The sequence below is a fragment of the Ornithorhynchus anatinus genome, chromosome 3 (assembly GCF_004115215.2).
Source record: "Ornithorhynchus anatinus isolate Pmale09 chromosome 3, mOrnAna1.pri.v4, whole genome shotgun sequence".
Classification (NCBI taxonomy): Eukaryota; Metazoa; Chordata; class Mammalia; order Monotremata; family Ornithorhynchidae; genus Ornithorhynchus; species Ornithorhynchus anatinus.
The window spans coordinates 117,165,208-117,183,527 of record NC_041730.1 but is presented as its reverse complement, the minus strand read 5'-3'; the positions used below and the strand labels follow the sequence as shown (position 1 = coordinate 117,183,527).

The 18,320-nt window shown below is 41.3% G+C and overlaps 1 protein-coding gene across 19 annotated transcripts in view; it reads right to left on the bottom strand.

Annotated features, from left to right (window-relative positions):
• Positions 1–18,320, bottom strand: part of KCNMA1 (potassium calcium-activated channel subfamily M alpha 1) — an 879,166-nt gene that overhangs the window by 243,872 nt on the left and 616,974 nt on the right. The gene's annotated exons all lie outside the window — the stretch shown is intronic.

Sequence of the window (18,320 nt, the reverse complement as noted above, 5' to 3'; positions counted from 1 at the left end):
CAACCCAGCACCAGTAGGAGATAAAGTAAAGTGGCAGCTGCATGGGAAGCAAGCATTTCCTCTAACCAACATTCCTCCACCTTACTTTCATCTGCTGAGAGCCAAGAGACAGAAGCAGCACTAGTGATTAGAAACTTAAGGACTGAAAATTCATATAGGGTTTAACTGGTGCCATAAAAAAATTATGAACTTCTATATATGTTTCCTAGCACTTATGTGTTTATGTCCCCTCAGTTCGTTTAGTTTGACATTCTAGGATATATTTGTGCATTTGTCTTTCTATTTAAAATGTATGCTCCCTTTGGGCAAGAAATGCTACACATAGCTGTTCTGTACTTCTCAAGTGCCTAGTACACTATGCCATACCAAGCAGGTGCTCAATAAATGCTAACCCTCCAATTAAAACAAAACCACTTGGCCAGATAATTGTATTTACTTAACAACAATGGACATTATGCCTGCTCTTACATACTATATTACTGTGCCCTTCGAAATGCATCTCACTCCTTTTCTGCTCACAAAGACTCTTCCTGGGAGATTGACTGTATGAGTCTTGGTTTATGACACAGAGTGGATCAGGTAATGAGATAACCAATCTTGCTGAAATGATTATTTTTGTGTGTGCATGAAAGCAGTCTGTGTTATCAGTGAGGTAAGTGTACAGCCTGACATGTTATAGGTTTTGCCAGCCAAAGCAATATAAAGGAAATTTTGCATTTTTCAGCCATAACTCCCCCCAAAATAGGAATATGTAACACTTTTCAATAAGTGGACATTCCTCAGCATTAGATGATAATGGAATGCCTACAAGAATCAGAGGCTGGCCAAAGAAGATGGGAACATTACTGGCTCTGTTAGGCTCTGAGAGATTTCTAGGAAACCAAAAGAAATAACCTGAGAGAGGGCAGAAAGCCAGCAGACTACATTCAAACATCTCTCTCCTGGTGGCATTTCTTCCTAGTAACGGGGCACAGTTTGTGACCAAGGCAGAAGTGGATGCAGGGTCTCTGCCTCAGGGGCTACTTTTTTGATGTGAGGTTGGTAAGGATGACATTTATTCACTTGTTTCAAAATTCTTTGATTAACAAACTCTCCTCTGGTTCTGAGTTTTCTCATCCACTGGTTTTCATTACACCACTCTGAATGAGGGAGGCAGTTCTGCTCCTGCCCTTGAGTTGCCGCTTTTTTCCTTGACATTTTCCGTTGCTGCTTGGCCAAATGGGAGAGAGGAAAGAAAAAGACCCCAAGAGACATCTAAATGGACCAGATTTCTTCATAGCCGAGAGCCGATCAGTAGGGTCACCTCTTTCCCAAAGAGATGCAACCAAAAAGCCAAGCCCAAAAGAGGCACAATTTCGGCAGCTTTGCTGGCTGGCGCTTGAGACTCAAGCAGGTGGTAAATTTGAAGCAAGGTCATTTCCTGGGTAAAATTCAGAATGACCAGATCTCCTCCACTTCTTCACTGTTCTGTGCAGATTATAATAAGGCAGGGACTTCACTGGCTGGAAGCAACACACATTAGGCGACAGCAATGATGGCTGATACAGTGTTCCATTAGAGGCCATTACAGGAGCCTGCCCTATCACTGTAATTTGGTGCTTGACTAAGTATGTGAGAATAATGCAGTAAACTCATTGGTGAATGGATAATGATGCAGAACGAGTGAAAATCAATAATATGCATGATGCAGTTAATAATATCACCATTATGTTCTGTTATTGTTACGGTGATACCGTTAGTGATCAGGCAAGCTGAGGCCATAAAGGGAAGATGCTAATGTACCCCATCTGAGGGGGTTGCTTTAACATGATCTCTCTATTCTCAAGACAGCAGAGAGAGCCCTAGACCATTTTCCAGTAACAAGGGCACTTTCCAAATGGGAGACGATCGAAATATAAATGCATATGCATTTGTATGGAAAAAGAAAGTTTTAAATATGACGAACGAAACACAAAGGACACATGACTATAACGGGTTTTAAATCTTCCAGAGAAGAGTGGCATCAGGAGCCCGCGTCTCCAAATTCCAACACCAAAAATGACAAGTATCTTCCATTCAAATCTACCAGACAACTGTTACTCTAGTTCAAGCACTTATATCCCATCCCAACTTCTGCAGAAGTCATTTCACTGATCTACCTCTCTGCCTCAAATCCACCATACCTTGCCAATTGTGCACTTAGACATTCACAGCTACCCAGAGCATTTCTGCACATATTGATTTACAGACCATATTTAACCATGTATTCTATAAAACCATTTTCTCTTTCTCTTGTCTGTGCCTGTTTCCCCCAGTAGCCAATAAGCACCTTGAGGGCAGGGACTGTGTTTTCTAATTTTATAGTTCTCTCCAAAGCACTTAGAACAATGCTCTGCATGGTTTCAGTAAAGATAAGAGCATTATGACCCATTCATCAGAAATCCTCCAGCTGATCCCGTAAGCAGCACTTTATCTCACTGTCTTATTCATTCATTCAATCGTATTTATTGAGTGCTTACTGTGTGCAGAGCACTGTACTAAGCACTTGGAATGTACAGTTCAGCAACAGATAGAGACAATCCCTGCCCAACAACGGGCTCACTTATCTATAGTGTAGGTGGCTTCAAGTATGTAGTCACCAGCCTAGCAAGAAGGAGGTAGAGCTGGGGAAGAGGGATGGTGGGACAATTCTGCGATCCCTTCTCTCTCCCCCTCCCCAGGGGCTCGGTATTATCCCTTACCCTCAGTGCTTTCTGTCCCCTGGAGGGGCAGAGGTCTAAGTATGACATCTCTGGAACTGCCTCTCCAGTTCATACCATACTCTGTGGCCTGGATCATTTAAAAAAAAATATTCTGCACATATAGCCCCTCACTTTAAGAAATGTGAATGGTTGCTTACCCATAATGGCATCAAGTAGAAAAGTCCTCACCAATGGATTTAAAACACTCAGTGAGTTCTCTTCCCCCTAGATACTCGTACTCCTCTCCTACTATAATCCAGCCTACTCGCTGCACACTTCTAATATCAATAAATCAGTTTACCTTGTTCTTATCTCACCGGTCATAGACTCCTTGTTCTCATCTGCCCTCTCCCATCACATCTGGCAGACCACCACTTTCCCTATCTTCAAAGTCCTACTAAAATCACATCCTTGACAGGAAACCTTCCCTGACTAATCTCTCATCTCCCCATCTTACTTTCCCCCCTGCATCAATTATGCACTTGGGTCTATAGTAGTAATAATAGTATTTATTAAGCACATACTGTACTAAGATTTGGGACAGGGCACACAAGTAGGAATTAGGCATGGGCCCTATCCCTTGAGGGGTTCACAATCTACAAATAAAGGTGGGGAGCAGGGAAGAAGGGTTAGAGACAGACTCATTGGGAGCAGTGAAACACGGACACATTAAAACATCTAAAAGGACAAGGACAAATATTCTATACACAAAATAAAAACAAATCAGAAAGGAGATGTGACTAGACAAACATAATTTTAGTCAATCAAGCAATGATATTTACTGAGTTCATAGTGTGTGCAGAGCAGTGTATTAAGTGCGTGGGAGTAAAATCAACAGAATTAATAGATGTGTTCTCTGCCCACAAGGGGTTCACAGCTTAGATAAATGGAGAGAGATACTAAAACAAATCACAGCTATGCACATAAGTGCTATGGGGTTGAAGGTAGGGTGAATATTAAGTGCTTAAAGGGTTAAGATCTAAGTGCATAAGCTGTGCAGAAGGGAGAGTGAGTAGGGAAAGCTGGGGAAGGCTGCTTGGGGGAGAAGTTATTTTAGTAGGACTTTGAAGGTAGGGAGAGTGGTGGTTTGTTGGACATGAAGGAGGAGAGAGTCCCAGGACAGAGAGAGGATATGGTCAAGAAGTCAGCAGTGGGATAGATGAGATCAGGGTACAGTGAGGAGGTTGGCATCAGAGGACTGAAATGTGCAGGCTGAGTTGGTAATAGGAAATTAGCAAGGTAAGGTGGGGGAGGGGAGCTGGTTGAGTGCTTTAGAGCTGATGGTAAGGAATTTCTGCTTGATGTGATGCTGGATTGGCAACCATTCATCCATTGAACTCTATTTATTGAGCACTTACTCTGTGCAGAGCACTGTACTAAGCACTTGGAATGTACAATTCGGCAACAGTTTGAGACAATCCCTGCCCAACAACGGGCTCACAGTCTTAAAAGGGGAGACAGACAACAAAACAAAACAAGTAGTCAGGCATCACTACCATCAAGATAAATAGAATCATAGATATATACACATCATTAATAAAATAGTGTAATAAGTGATATATACAATAATCACAAGTGCTGTGGGGAGGGGAAGGGGGAAGAGCAGAGGGAGGGAGAAGGGGGAATGGGGAGGGCAGGAGGAGCAGAAGGAAAGGGAGGGCTTAGTCTGGGAATGCCTTCTGGAGGAGATGAGCTCTCAGTAGGGCTTTGAAGAGGGGAAGACAGTTAGTTTGGCAGATGTGAGGAGGGAGGGCATCCCCAGTCAGTGGTAGGGCGTGGGCCAAGGGTCGATGGCGGGACAGGCGAGAATGAGGCACCGTGAGGAGGTTAGTAGCAGAGGAGCAGAGTGTACAGGGTGGGCTGTAGAAGGAGAGAAGGAAGTTGAGGTAGGAGGGGGCCAGGTGATGGAGAGTTTTGAAGCCAAGAGTGAGGAGTTTTTATTTCATGTGAAGGTTGATAGGCAACCATTGGAGGTTTTTGAGGAGGGGAGTGACATGCCCAGAGCGTTTCTGTAGAAAGATAATCCGGGCAGCTGAATGAAGTATAGACTGGAGCAGGGAGAGACAGGACGATGGGAAATCAGAGAGGAGGCTGATGCAATAAACCAGTCGGTATATTATGAGAGCTTGTACCAGCAAGGTAGCAGTTTGGATGGAGAGGAAAGGGCAGATCTTGGCAATGTTGTGAAGGTGAGACTGGTAGGTTTTGGTGACCGATTGGATGTGGGGGAGGAATGAGAGATCAGAGTCAAGGATGACACCAAGGTTGCGGGCCTGTGAGACGGGAAGGATGGTAGTGCCATCCACAGTGACGGGAAAATCAGGGAGAGGACAGAGGAACCACTGGAGGTTCCTCAACTGCAGAGATGTGTACTGAACAATGGATTCTGTACCCCTAAGCACTGTGACACCAACTTCCCCAGCACTTCTGTACAAATTCTTATACTTAGTTCTTCCCTACCTGTAATTTATTTTGTCAATCTTCCCAACCAGAGTGTCAACTTCTTGAAAAAAGGAATTTTGCTTACCAGCTCTATTTTATTCCCCTGAATCACTTAGTACAATGTTTAGTAAATATCACTGACTTATAAATTGATAGTGTACCTCAAGAAGTTAGCCAAATCTATTGGAGGAATGAGTGAATGAATGATGGTATTTGTTAAGTGCTTACTATGTGCCAAGCACTGTTCTAAGCGCTGGGGTAGATAAAAGGTAATCAGGTTGTTCCACGTGGGGCTCAAAGTCTTAATCCCCATTTTATAGATTAGGTAACTGAGGCACAGAGAACTGAAGTGACTTGCGCAAGGTCACGCAGCCGATAAATTGCGGAGCTGGGATTATAACCCTTAACCTCTGACTCCCAAGCGCATGCTCTTGCCACTAGGACACTGGATAACTATCAGTGCTTAAATGGACCACAATCAATTAGAAATGAAATCACTAACAACTAGCCAAAGGAAAGGCATGTGGAGACAGCATGACCAAGTAGAAAGAACATTCATTCATTCAATAGTATTCATTGAGCGCTTACAATTTGCAGAGCACTGTACTAAGCACTTGGAATGTAAAATTCGGTTACAGATAGAGACAATCCCTGCCCAATGACGGGCTCACAGGCTAAACATGGTATTGGGAATCAGGAGAACTGGGTTCTTGTCCCTCTCTGCTGCACATAGTAAGTGCTCAATAAATACCATTGACTGATTGAGTGGCCTACTGTGTGACCATAGGCAAGTTACTTAGCCTCTCTGGGCATCAATGTCCTCATCAGTAACTTAGGTATAAACTATTTGATCTCCATCCTTATTAGACTGTGAGACTTGGGTGGGACAGGAACTGTGTCTGATCTGATTATTTTGTTTCTACTCCACAGCCTAGAACAGTGCTTTGACATATAAGTGCTTAATAAATACCATGACTAATAATCATTATTAAGGAAACAAAACAGACTCTGTTCATTTACTCTGTTAGACTCTCACAAGCACTTAGTACACTACTCTGAACATCATAAGAAATTAAAAAAACCCAATGATTAATTATTCAAGTAATTTTGAGTATGGTTCAGTGGAAGATTTGCAGATGACCCTCAATCACATCAAAACAAATCAACAAGGAGTGATCTGGTGGAATCATCTGCAACATTTCTGCCTGAGAGGTGAGGAGCATTCTTTATAGTCGGGCACAGACCTTATCATTTTTATACAAGATTCCCCAAAGTGGGGAATGAAAAAAAGAATTGCTAAATAGAATGAGTGCCCCATGGATTTATCCAATGGGCTGTTCTGTGGGGATTGTGGGGCTTTCATAGTCCAATGTTCAATGCAGGTTATTCCGCTAATAATAATAATGTCAGTATTTGTTAAGCGCTTACTATGTGCAGAGCACAGTTCTAAGCGCTGGGGTAGATACAGGGTTATCAGGTTGTCCCACATGAAACTCACAGTCTTAATCCCCATTTTTCACAGATGAGGTAACTGAGGCACAGAGAAGTTAAGTGACTCACCCACAGTCACATAGCTGACAATGGCAGAGCTGGGATTCGAACCCATGACCTCTGACTCCCAAGCCCGTGCTCTTTCCACTGAGCCACGCTGCTAACATTACCCTTAGTAAGAATTCCAGTTTCTTTCCAATGCCACAGATCTTCAGTTTTTGAAAAAGCTCTTGTGAAGACAACTGAACCAGTTGTCCAACTGACACTAAAGTCTCTAACCCATAGTGACTATTTTGGAGGAAGTTGAGGGATTGTTACCATGAGGTACCACAGCACAAATGAGAATGGTATATTCTTCTTTTCTGGTGCAGAAGTTATGACTCAAAGAAGACTTCTTTCTTTCCATATTCTCAATATATTTTGATAAAATACCCGTAAAGTTTGGGGACAACGTGCCTAATTGAATGTACCACTAAATACGATACTTTTCCCCTGCAGCACTATTCCTCAGAAAATTAAAAAAAATCCCAAACATTACTGGAAAATAAGTAGGGAGAAGCTGAACGTGCAAATGACTCGCCCAAAGTCCCACAGCACAATAGTGTCAATGCTAGTAAAGTGAACTGGAACTCCAACTGCCAAATCATTGTTTCTGGGTCTAGCTGCTTGCCAAGATTGATTCCAGGAACTTCAGTTAGGCAGCGTTATTAGTCGGCACTGTGCCATATGCATTTGCAGTATATTCCGAAGCAATCAATATTATCCCGTAAGTCTTTATAATTAGCTTTCACTAATCTTAAGTGGATGCATGAAAAAAAGGGATTGATTGTCCTCATTTGGTGCTAGCTGTTTATACTGTTTTAGAGAATTTTTTTTAAAAAAAATCTTCAACTTCAGAATAATTCCTGAGGTGGGAAACAGTCTTTATCCAAAAGGAAGAAAAAAAATTCCTTTCAAAATAATTGGTATTTTTGCTCAAAAAAGAGAGATTGATTGAAAACAGATTGCCTTTTTGCCCAAGGAGAGTTATTAGGTACATTATGGAAAACTCATATTGTTCCAATCTGTCTTATATCTGATTTGAAGATTTACGGCTTCCCCTTTTGGTGCCAATAATCATTTCCCTCCATTTCTTTTCTCCTTACAGTGAAAGTTATCAAGGAGCCAACATATTGAAAATGTTTGAATGCAGTTAAGAATGATGGATAGGGGAAAGCCTGCCACTAATTCAGGCTCAGTATTTGAGTGCCTGCTTCATCGAGCATATTTCTGATGGCTGCTGTGAGGCATTGCTGGGATCAGGATGGACAACCAGTGAAAGGGAGCACTGTCTTTTACAGAAAACTTTTCAGGATTTTAAACAGATTCTAGTGGAGAAGCGTAAGGGAGAAAACGAAATTCAGATCTTTCATACTGCTAACTTGGACACTGAAGTATTGTATAAATGTAAAAAGGTTCTAGGATGTGTAACATCTGAAACACAGCGATCAGTTTTATTCATCTTCATCGAAGTGGCGTGAGAATACCAGTAAACAGCATTGCAGATGAACTTTAAATCTAATTTTAACATAACTGTCCTGCTGGGTTGAACTAAATGGCCGCAACTCCATTTCCCTCTTCAGATCCTGACAGCTTTCCTTTAAGATCCCATTAAAGACTTTTCTAGTTTACTTCACTCCTCGGATGAAGCCCTATAATGAGACTCAAATAAGATAGAATGTATATGGGGTAAACATTATTTTCCTGGCAGTATTCACCTTAACTTTATTCTTAAATGTTGCACCTGCTCAGACGCACAAATCCAAGATGGAGGTAGCCATGCATTTCTCCCTAGCCAGAAGAGCTCTGCAGGTGTCTCTACAGAGAAGCAGCATGGCCCAGAGAATAAAGCAAAGGTTTGGGAGCCAAAGGGCCTGGGCTGTAATTATGACTCAGACACTTGCTTATTGTGTGACCTTGGATAAATTACTTAACTTCTCTTTGCCTCAATTTCCTCAGCTGCAAAATGGGGATTCAATATCTGTTCTTCCTCCTCCTTAGTCTGTAAGCCAGATATGGGACAGGGACTGTCACCAGCATAATTAACTTGTATCTATTCCAGGGCTTAAAACTATATTTGAAACATAGAAAGCACTTAAATGCCATAACACCCCACTCCCTGAAAAAATCCCCAAAGAAACAAACCCCCCAAAATATTAAGCTTTTGTAATGGTAGGATATGTATGTGGATACGAATATGATCAAACATGAATATAAACATGGATACAAACTCTGATCATGCTTATATATAGACAGCATTGCATGTCGTGGAGGGTGGTGGCTATTACAATCAATGAAACTATGTTTATTTATGAAAAAATTCCAGAGTTCATCTGGAGACTTCTAATTAATAGATGTTGTTGCAGAAATCAACAACTACACTTGGGGTGGAATACCAAATCTCTTGAGCAGTAGACACCCTACCACTATGTAGGGTGTAAACAAATCGTGAGAGAGGTAAGCAGGTGATATTTTCAAGGGGCTCATTCAAACTCATATGGCGGCAATGTTTCGTTTTATTTGGGAATTGAGTATCACCTCCAAATGTTCTAAGGACTTGAACAATAGGAGCAAGCCTACACATGGCATTTTCTCAAAGAAAGCACTGGTGATTCAAAGAGTCACCGGAGTAATATGAATGCAGGTAAAAGCTTCCCACGGGCATTCAGCCATACAATTATCACCAGAATTAAATGAAGAGATAAAGTGTAGAGCAGAAAATCCACTCTAACATTTCCAACAACCTGAGACTATGGAAATGGAATGACTTCCGGCAGGGAATCTGTCTATTGTTATATTGAACTTTCCCAAGTGCTTAGTACAGTGCTCTGCCCACAGTGAGCACTTAGTAAATTCAACTTGGCCTGACTTGGAGAAGCAGCATACCCCAGTGGAAAGAGCATGGATCTGGGAGTCAGAAGGACCTGGGGTTAATCTTAGTTCTGCCACTTGTCTGTGGGGTGACCTTAGGCAAGTCACTTAACTTCCTTGTGCCTTAGGTACCTCATCTGTAAAATGGGGATTAAAGCTGAGAGCCCCATGTGGGACATAGACTGTGTCCAACCTAATTTGTGTCTACCCCACTGCCTAGTAGTTTACCTGGCACACAGTAAGTGCTTAACAAAGGTCACAAAATAAGTTAAAAACTTAGCTGAAAAGGTATGTATTTTTGCCTCAAATCAGACTCCTTGGCAGTTCATCTTTAGATTGCTTTTTAACCATTCTTCACTCCGTGAAGACAATATAAAATATAAGGCTCTGGGCTGTTTATTTTTAAAGATGCCATATCCATTTTTGCTGGATCAAGTATAAAGAACTTGAAAAACCCATAGCCATCCTGTCATAATAAATCATCCAGAGTAAATTGAAAATCCTATACAGCTTTCATGGACTACATCGTGCTCACTTTGTCAAGTAAGTAAATGAAATGTGGCGTATATCGATCTAGATGTCTCTGTAAAACTATAATATTTATATCAAATACATATGCTTGAATTTATTTTCTGTCTTTTTGCTGAAACTTCTAATCATGCCTTCTTGGTCTAATCCCTACCTTTCCTTTCCTTCTCTCCACATCATTAGCAGGCTGACCCAGCTGGGAACATACTTAGAGATGAACTTGCCAGTGGTGCATTCCAGCATTTCATCATGAGGGGAGGATGAGGTAGGAGAGCAAGGGAAGAGGACCTCAACAGCAACAAAATGTACACACTGCCAGGACCAAAAGCCTGTGTTTTCTTTCCTCAGCTGACTTGGAATTATTCTTTTTCATCAACACTTGTCCATCCATGATTCACACACAGGGGCAGCACTTAAGTATTCTCGGCTAGTTATGCTCTTAGCTCTAATAACAGGTTTTATTATTATTATTATTGAATTTGTTAAGCACTTACTAAGTGCCAAGCACTGTTCTAAGTGCTGGGGTAGTTACAAGCTAATCAGGTTGTTCCTCATGGGGCTCACAGTCTTAATGCCCCTTTTACAGATGAGGTAACTGAGGCACAAGAAGTTAAATGGCTTATCCAAGTTCACACAGCAGACAAGGGGTAGAGCCGGGATTAGAACGCATGTCCTCTGACTCCCAAATCCTTGCTCTTTCCACTAAGTTCTGCTACTTTGGGCTCAGGTGTCTGAACTCTCCATAATTAGTTTTATACATAAATTTATTCCCATCTAGCTTTACTAAGTGGACCAAGCCCATAATAAAAACACCAGTGGAAGAAATTGGCGATGCTACTAAAGTCTCCATCACTTTCTTTGCCTCACTTTCCTATATGTCATACAGCAGAACTGATGTGGTTTCTTTGAAAAAGTAACAACATATGGAACACAAACAATGTCACTAAAGCATGACAACAGATTCAGCCTACGATGAGCCTATATTTTACTGTCATTTTTCAAGGAATGGAAAAGGAAGAGCCAATAAAGATGACTAGCTGTGGATATCAAATACTAATCATCTCACAAAAGCTAATCTGGGAACTGCAAATGAGAAAGAAACAAAACTAGTCAGGGCTTGATGATTCATGATAAGAGACAATAAGGTGCCTTCTCTCAAAGATTTTATGTGTCTTGATTGCTAGTTTAATATTTAGTCATTTCTAAAGGAACCTTTTCCACAAACCCCTAGAGGAATCTGTTCCAACATTTCCCACTCCTCGCTGTCAAGAACTTTACACTTCATTCATTCCTTTGATTATATATATTGAGTGCTTACTGTGTGCAGAGCAATGTACTAAGTACTTATACTCATCTAACCTAAAATTATCTGGCTTCATGTAGCCCTCTGCAGTTCTTTAACCTCAGTGGATCTGAGTGATTAGATTGAATTGATTGAATTAGATTGCCGTGAAACCTTTGGTTGTCCCAAAATAAGTCAGTCTTCCCTTTATTGGTCTTCTTTCCTAAGTAACTTTCCTCTGATCTGAATGGAGTTTACATTCAAATTAAGTCATTGAAATCTGCTTTGATCTGAGTGCCTTTACACCTGTGCCCCGATGAGGAGAGGATTTGGGGGAAAGCAGGAGCTATTCATTACATCTTTAACATGTTTGGGCATAGCACTGCTACTTGGCAGCATCATGTCAGAGCGAGCAGTCTGTTGTTCATCCAGCGGAAAGAGCATTGTCCTGGAAATGGAGACAAACCCGTGTTCTAGTCCCGGTTCTGCCTAATGGGCCTTTGTCATCAGGGGCGAAGAATTCTGACCCAATACACCGACAACTTAGGGTGTACTATGTACATTGAGGTGCACAGGGCCACTTGTAATCCTGAAAAATATCTAGGGAAGATCACAGAGTTGACCAAAGGAACCACCTGCCAGGACATAATGCTGAGAACTTAGCATCAGCATTTTTCTGCAGTCCCTTCACCTGTAAATGGGTCCACAGAAAATAATGATAATAATTATGGTACTTGCTAAGCACTTACTATGTGCCATGATAGATACAAGTTAATCAGGTTGGACACAACCGCCTCACATTGGGCTCACACTCTTAACCCCATTTTGCAGATGAGGTACAGAGAAGAGAAGTGACTTGTCCAAAGTCACACAGCAGACGTGGCGGTTAGGATTAGAACCCAGATCCTTCTGACTTTCAGGCCCATACTCTATCCACTAAGCCACGACACAGTCACATGCACTTCACAATATGCTGTATCCCTGCCTACCTACTTACTGCATTCTGTTATTCAGGGTGAATATAATAATAATAATAATTATGGTATTTGTTACTATGTGCAGAGCACTACTCTAAGCGCTGGGGTAGATACAGGGTAATCAGATTGTCCCATGTGGGGCTCCCATTTTTTAATCTCCATTTTTACAGACGAGGTAACTGAGGCACAGAAAAATTAAGTGACTTGCCCAAGGTCACACAGCAGACAGGTGGCAGCGCCAGGATTAGAACCCACAACCTCTGACTCCCAAGTCCTTGGTATTTCCACTAAGCCATGCTGCTTACAGTGAGAATGACTGCACAATTCTGTAGCAATTCTATTGCTACATTCTTGATTTTGAAGCCTCAGAACAGAGGTTTGTCCCAAATCCCCCATGGGAGACTATGGTATCTGGGTAGGCCTGAGACATTCTTGATATTTTGGGATGGATTATTGATATTTCCTCTAATGATCCAGCTGACTCCTCAAAGTGGCATACCATTGCCCAGATTTCAGAGAGGGCACTGAATGATTAGGCTGTTGAGAAGCAGGGTAGTTTAGTGGAAAGAGCACGGGCTTGGGAGTCAGAGGTCGTGGGTTCTAATCCCGGCTCCTCCACTTGTCTGCTGTGTGACCTTGGGCAAGTCACTTAACTTCCCTGTGCCTCAGTTACCTCATCTATAAAAATGGGGATTAAAAAATGTGAGCCCCACGTGGGACAATCTGATTACCCTGTATCTATCCCAGTGCTTAGAACAGCGCTCTGCACATAATAAGTGCTTAACAAATACCATAATTATTATCATTATTATGTCCTTGTCTCCTCCCGGAATAAGTGTGATTAGTGAGAGAATCCTGGAGTAAAAGCAGCAGTGGTCAGAGAGGTAAGTATGCATGGCTTAATCTTGTTGAATTGAATGGAAGAGAATTAGACTAAGAAAATACATTTTGGCCTGGATGAGAGTCAGTCCAGAGAATGGGCCCTTCTACAATAACGACTTGCACATCATTTCTCCTTCACTCTCTGTTACACCAGTTGATCCATTGAAATTATACTTACAGGCTGCAAAAGCAGACCACATACCTCAATCTTAGACTGTGAGCTCCATGTGGGACAGAGAGGGAGTCCAACTGATAAACTCGTATCTACCTCAGGGCTTAGACAGTGTTACGGGCAGGGAAAACGTTTGCTAATTCTGTTGTACTGTACTCTCCCAAGCACTTATTACAGTAGTCTGCACACAGTAAGCACTCAATAAGTACAATTGATTGGCATATACTAAGCATTTGTACCATAAAAATATCAATCGTATTTGTTAAGTGCTTACTGTGTGCAGAGCACTGAGCTAAGCACTTGGAAGAGTTCAATATAAAAAAGTAGACATGTTCCCTGTCCACAATGAGCTTATACCTGTAATCAACAGAGCAAACTGTCAACCTTTTGTCTAAAAACAATGAAAGCTCACGAGTGCTGTCAGACATGGTCACCATGTTACAGAAAGTGTGGGAGACCCAGTGAGAAAGAGTGGAGCGATGAACTAGCAACGACACAGTAGCATCAACCACACTTTCCCCTACTGCTCTAATTCTTCAAAATATTCTCTCTCTGACACACACACACGTACACAAATGTAGGCAAGCAGTTCTGCTACAAAACAGCGGAATTAGATCATGTTCTTTGAACAACACGCTTCCGTCTGGATATTCATTCATTCATTCATTCAATCAACCATATTTCTGAGCACTTACTGTGTGCAAAGACTGTGCTAATTGCTTGGGAGAATACAAAACAACAACAAACAGACTCATTCTCTGCCCACTACGAGATCACAATCTATAGGGGGAGAAAGACATTAATAAACATACATAAATAAATAAAAGATGTATACATATGTGCTGTGTGGATAGAGCACCGTGCAGGGTTGGCAGAAACAGTTAATCTAATGTTGGTATTTGTTAAGCGCTTACTATGTGCCGAGCACTGTTCTAAGCGCTGGGGTAGACATAGAGGAATCAGGCTGTCCCACGTGGGGCTCACAGTCTTAATCCCCATTTTACAGATGAGGGAACTGAGGCACAGAGAAGTTAAGTGACTTGCCCACAGTCACACAGCCGACAAGTGGCAGAGCTGGGATTCGAACTCATGAGCCCTGACTCCAAAGCCCGTGCTCTTTCCACTGAGCCACGCTGCTTCTCAGTTGTGCACATGTGTGTTGTCTTGGACATCAATCAATCTTATTTATTGAGCACTTACTGTGGGCAGAGCACTCTACTAAGGGCTTGGGACAATACAGTATAACAGAGTTGGTAGACACATTCCCTGCCCACAATGAGCTGAAATGAGCCCTACAGTGTGTTTCTAAATATCAGGTTCTGCAAGAACACATTCCACATATTACAGAACAAGGGTTGTGTGAGTTTGTGGAGGGGGTGTGGAGAGGGAGTGGGTTAAACGTTTTGGTTTCAAGATTTTTTTTCTACACACATATTTTAAAATACTCTGCCACCTTCACAAATTATCTACTCATACATTTTTCAAAGTGATCTGTCGAAAGATCAACAAACTCCAGCAAAATCCCTACGAGTGATATTTTGAAAAGACTGGGAGATTTCCTGACTGGCTGAAAAGAAAAATGTCCCCCAACCATCACCCCACAATTCAGTGACAAATTCTCCTCAGCACAGCTTGAGTGAAATAAATGTAATTGGATCTCCCTGAATTTTTTCAGCAGTTGTGCTGTCTCTTCACTGCTTTGAATGTAACATCTGATTGCTCAATATATCATGACCAAATTACTTGGGAACATGGGGAGATATTACACAATTATAGGCTTAAATTCTTCTGATGCCTAAACAAAAGAATATGAAGCTCTAAATGAGAATAAAGGATGGTCAAACTGGGAGCCAAAGGCATTGAAATTAGAAATAAAATTCCAAGTTTTTTTTTTTTTCAATCAGCAAGGACATTTGGGAGTAAAATTGAGACTGGATGAAGATTGAAGATTTCATGGCATGTCTACTTTCATTTCTATTCTTGCTTTCAGAATCATTTTTGTAGTATTTTGCTGAGTATGTTGAAAAAGGAGGAAAGAGAAAAGCAGGGAAAAATCCCCACTTTATTCCATTAATGCCAACATAAAATTAATATAACTCGTTAAAGATGTCTAACGCTGTCTAAATGTGGCTTCATCTTTGAAAAGAGTGGAAGTTGAAGATGGGGTTATAAAATAGATCTTAATGTCACACGCTTTTGGTGCCTTTCTTTTAGTGTAAAACCTCTGAAAAATATAAGGGATATTTTTTCTATGCCATTTCAAAAATCTTTTTTAAGTCCAACTCTAATGAAAGCAGGATGTCTAATCAGAGCAAGATGGTCTGCCAACTTAAATTATCTGTTTGTCTTTCTATTTACTGTATCTGTCTGTCTACAGTTCTTCGGATCTTTGTGAAGATCTGTCATTGAAGCCTATGTTTCTTCCTCAGTGGAATCTCTACCAGATGATCCCTCTTGATGACATGTTGATGGTTTGCTAATTTATGACTTTCAAAATCTAGAAATCTGAAGAAATTCAGAGGCAGTCACAGAGATTGCCAAACCAGGAACACTAATGGATTATTTAACCAGGAATTGAAGGTTTGCATAACATGTAATGCTTCAGACACATTTCAGCTGGCACTCTATCTTTGGGAACTTAATATCGAAATAGCTCTGATTAATTATAAATGACATCTTGCAGAAAAATCACTGACTTGGCCAGTTTACAAATTCCAATACTTGTTGAATAATTAAAGCAAGTTCTTGAGAAGCACCGTGGCCTAGTGGACACAGTACGGGCCTGCGAGTGAAAAGGACCTGGGTTCTAATGTAGGCATCTGCCCACCCTCTGACCTTGGGCAAGTTACTCAACTTCTCTGTACCTCAGTTACCTCCTCTGTAAAATGGACATTAATGATGTGAGTCTCATGTGGGACATAGACTGTGTCCAACCCAATTTGCTTGTATCTACTCCAGTGCTTAGTACAGTGTCTGGCACATAGTACCATAAAAAATGGCTTCTAACAGAGATAAAGAAACTAGAGGTTAAAAAAAAAATCCATATAGTCCACTCCTCTTCCAGTATATTAAATTTCTCTCTCCACTCTATTTCCATGTACTTGATTCTACATTTTGAAAAAGACCACATTGATCTGTGATCTTACGGGGAACATTTCACCACTTTGACTTGTGGATCAAAACCACAGCAAGGGAAATTAAAATTAGATTTGGGGAAGAACGTCCCTGATCGAAAAGACTGGTCACATCCTGAGGAAGGTTGTGCAAACCCCTTAGCTATAGATCTTCTAATATCCACCAGATATCTGGAACAGACTTAGTGAAGCCTGGCTAAAGGAAGGGAATGGAATAGATGAACTCTAGATGGCCTTTCTAGCTTCAGACCTGGTGTTTCAACTGATCCAGTTCAGGAAACCACAAATCTAGGTAACAGCTCTGGGCTACTCACAGATGAAGAAAGGAAATAAAACCATAAACACTGATGGTCAATAATGTTGTTGGGAACCAAATGGAGCCCGTGATTTGCCTTGAACTGCCCATTTGCCATACAAGGCAGTCGGGCTAACGTTCTGATATTCCTTAGGCTCTTTTCTGGAATTTTTTTTTTTAATGTTAAGTGCTTACTCTGTGCCAGGCAAACTGTAGTGTTGGAGTAGATACAAGATAATTAGGTGGGGCACAGTCCTTGCCCTATACTGGGATCACAGTTTAAATCAGAGGGAAAACAGGTATTTAATCCTCATTTTATAGATGAGGGAACTGAGGTCCAGAGAAGTGAAGTGACTTGACTAAAACCAAAGAACAGACATGAAGCAGAACAGAATTAGAACTGAGATCCTCTGACTCTAAGGCTTGTATTCTTTTTCGCTAGGCCACACTGCTTCCCTAGTTATTTTAAGACTCATTGGTGTTAACCTGCTGAGAGTCTGAATCTTTATAGGAGAGGCCTTCCTCATAGTGTTGTTTGGGTAATTTTTGATTATTCAGGTGAATAAATTCCCTTTTCTTTACTGCCCCTATTGATATGTGACTTTTTCACTGTTCATTCATCTCTCAGTTACAGGGTGATCGGGGAGGAAGGGGAAATTCACATCAGTTACCTTCACCCTTTGCTAGTGACACTGGTAACTAGGCTAACTAGAGGAGTAGATTAGACATTTTGGCTGAAATGAAGTGTCCTGTTGACCTGGGTGTTTCTACTTTTCATGCTTTTAGCCCAGTCCTTCCCTTTGCTACCCTCTGGCCTTTTACTGGTAAAATGTGGGGGTGAGCAAACTTCCTGATTTTTTCCTTCCTTCTGGACTAACACCTCAGTCAGAAAAAGTTTTGAAAGATTCAAGACAAAGGTATCAAAGCTTCTCTTGGCTAAGGGTAGGATGCAAATGGAAAAGTAAAGAGTTTTTAAAAAAGGACCACAGAAGTTTCTGTAAAAAAATGAATAAGTAAATAAATGGAGATAGGGTGCAGAAGATAACTTTTTGATGGTATTTGTTAAGTGCTTACTATGTGCCAGTCGCCGTACTAAGCACTGGGGTAGCTACCAGCTAATCATATTGAACACGTAGAACTCACAGTCTTAATCCTCATTTTACAGATGAGGTAACTGAGGCATAGAGAAGTGAAATGATTTGTCCAAGGTCACTCCAGCAGACAAGTGGTGGAGTCAGGAGTAGAATCCTGGTCTTTCTGACTGCCAGCCTCATGCTCTATCCACTAGGCCACCCTGCTTCTCTAAAACTAAAAACTATTTTAACGTGTGGAAAATAACATAAGCAATTCCTCATACAGCTTCCACAAACAAAAAATAGAGGATGAATCACAGTATTTCACTGATTCATTCATTCAATAGTATTTATTGAGCACTTACTATGTGCAGAGCACTGTACTAAGCGCTTGGAATGTACAATTCGGCAACA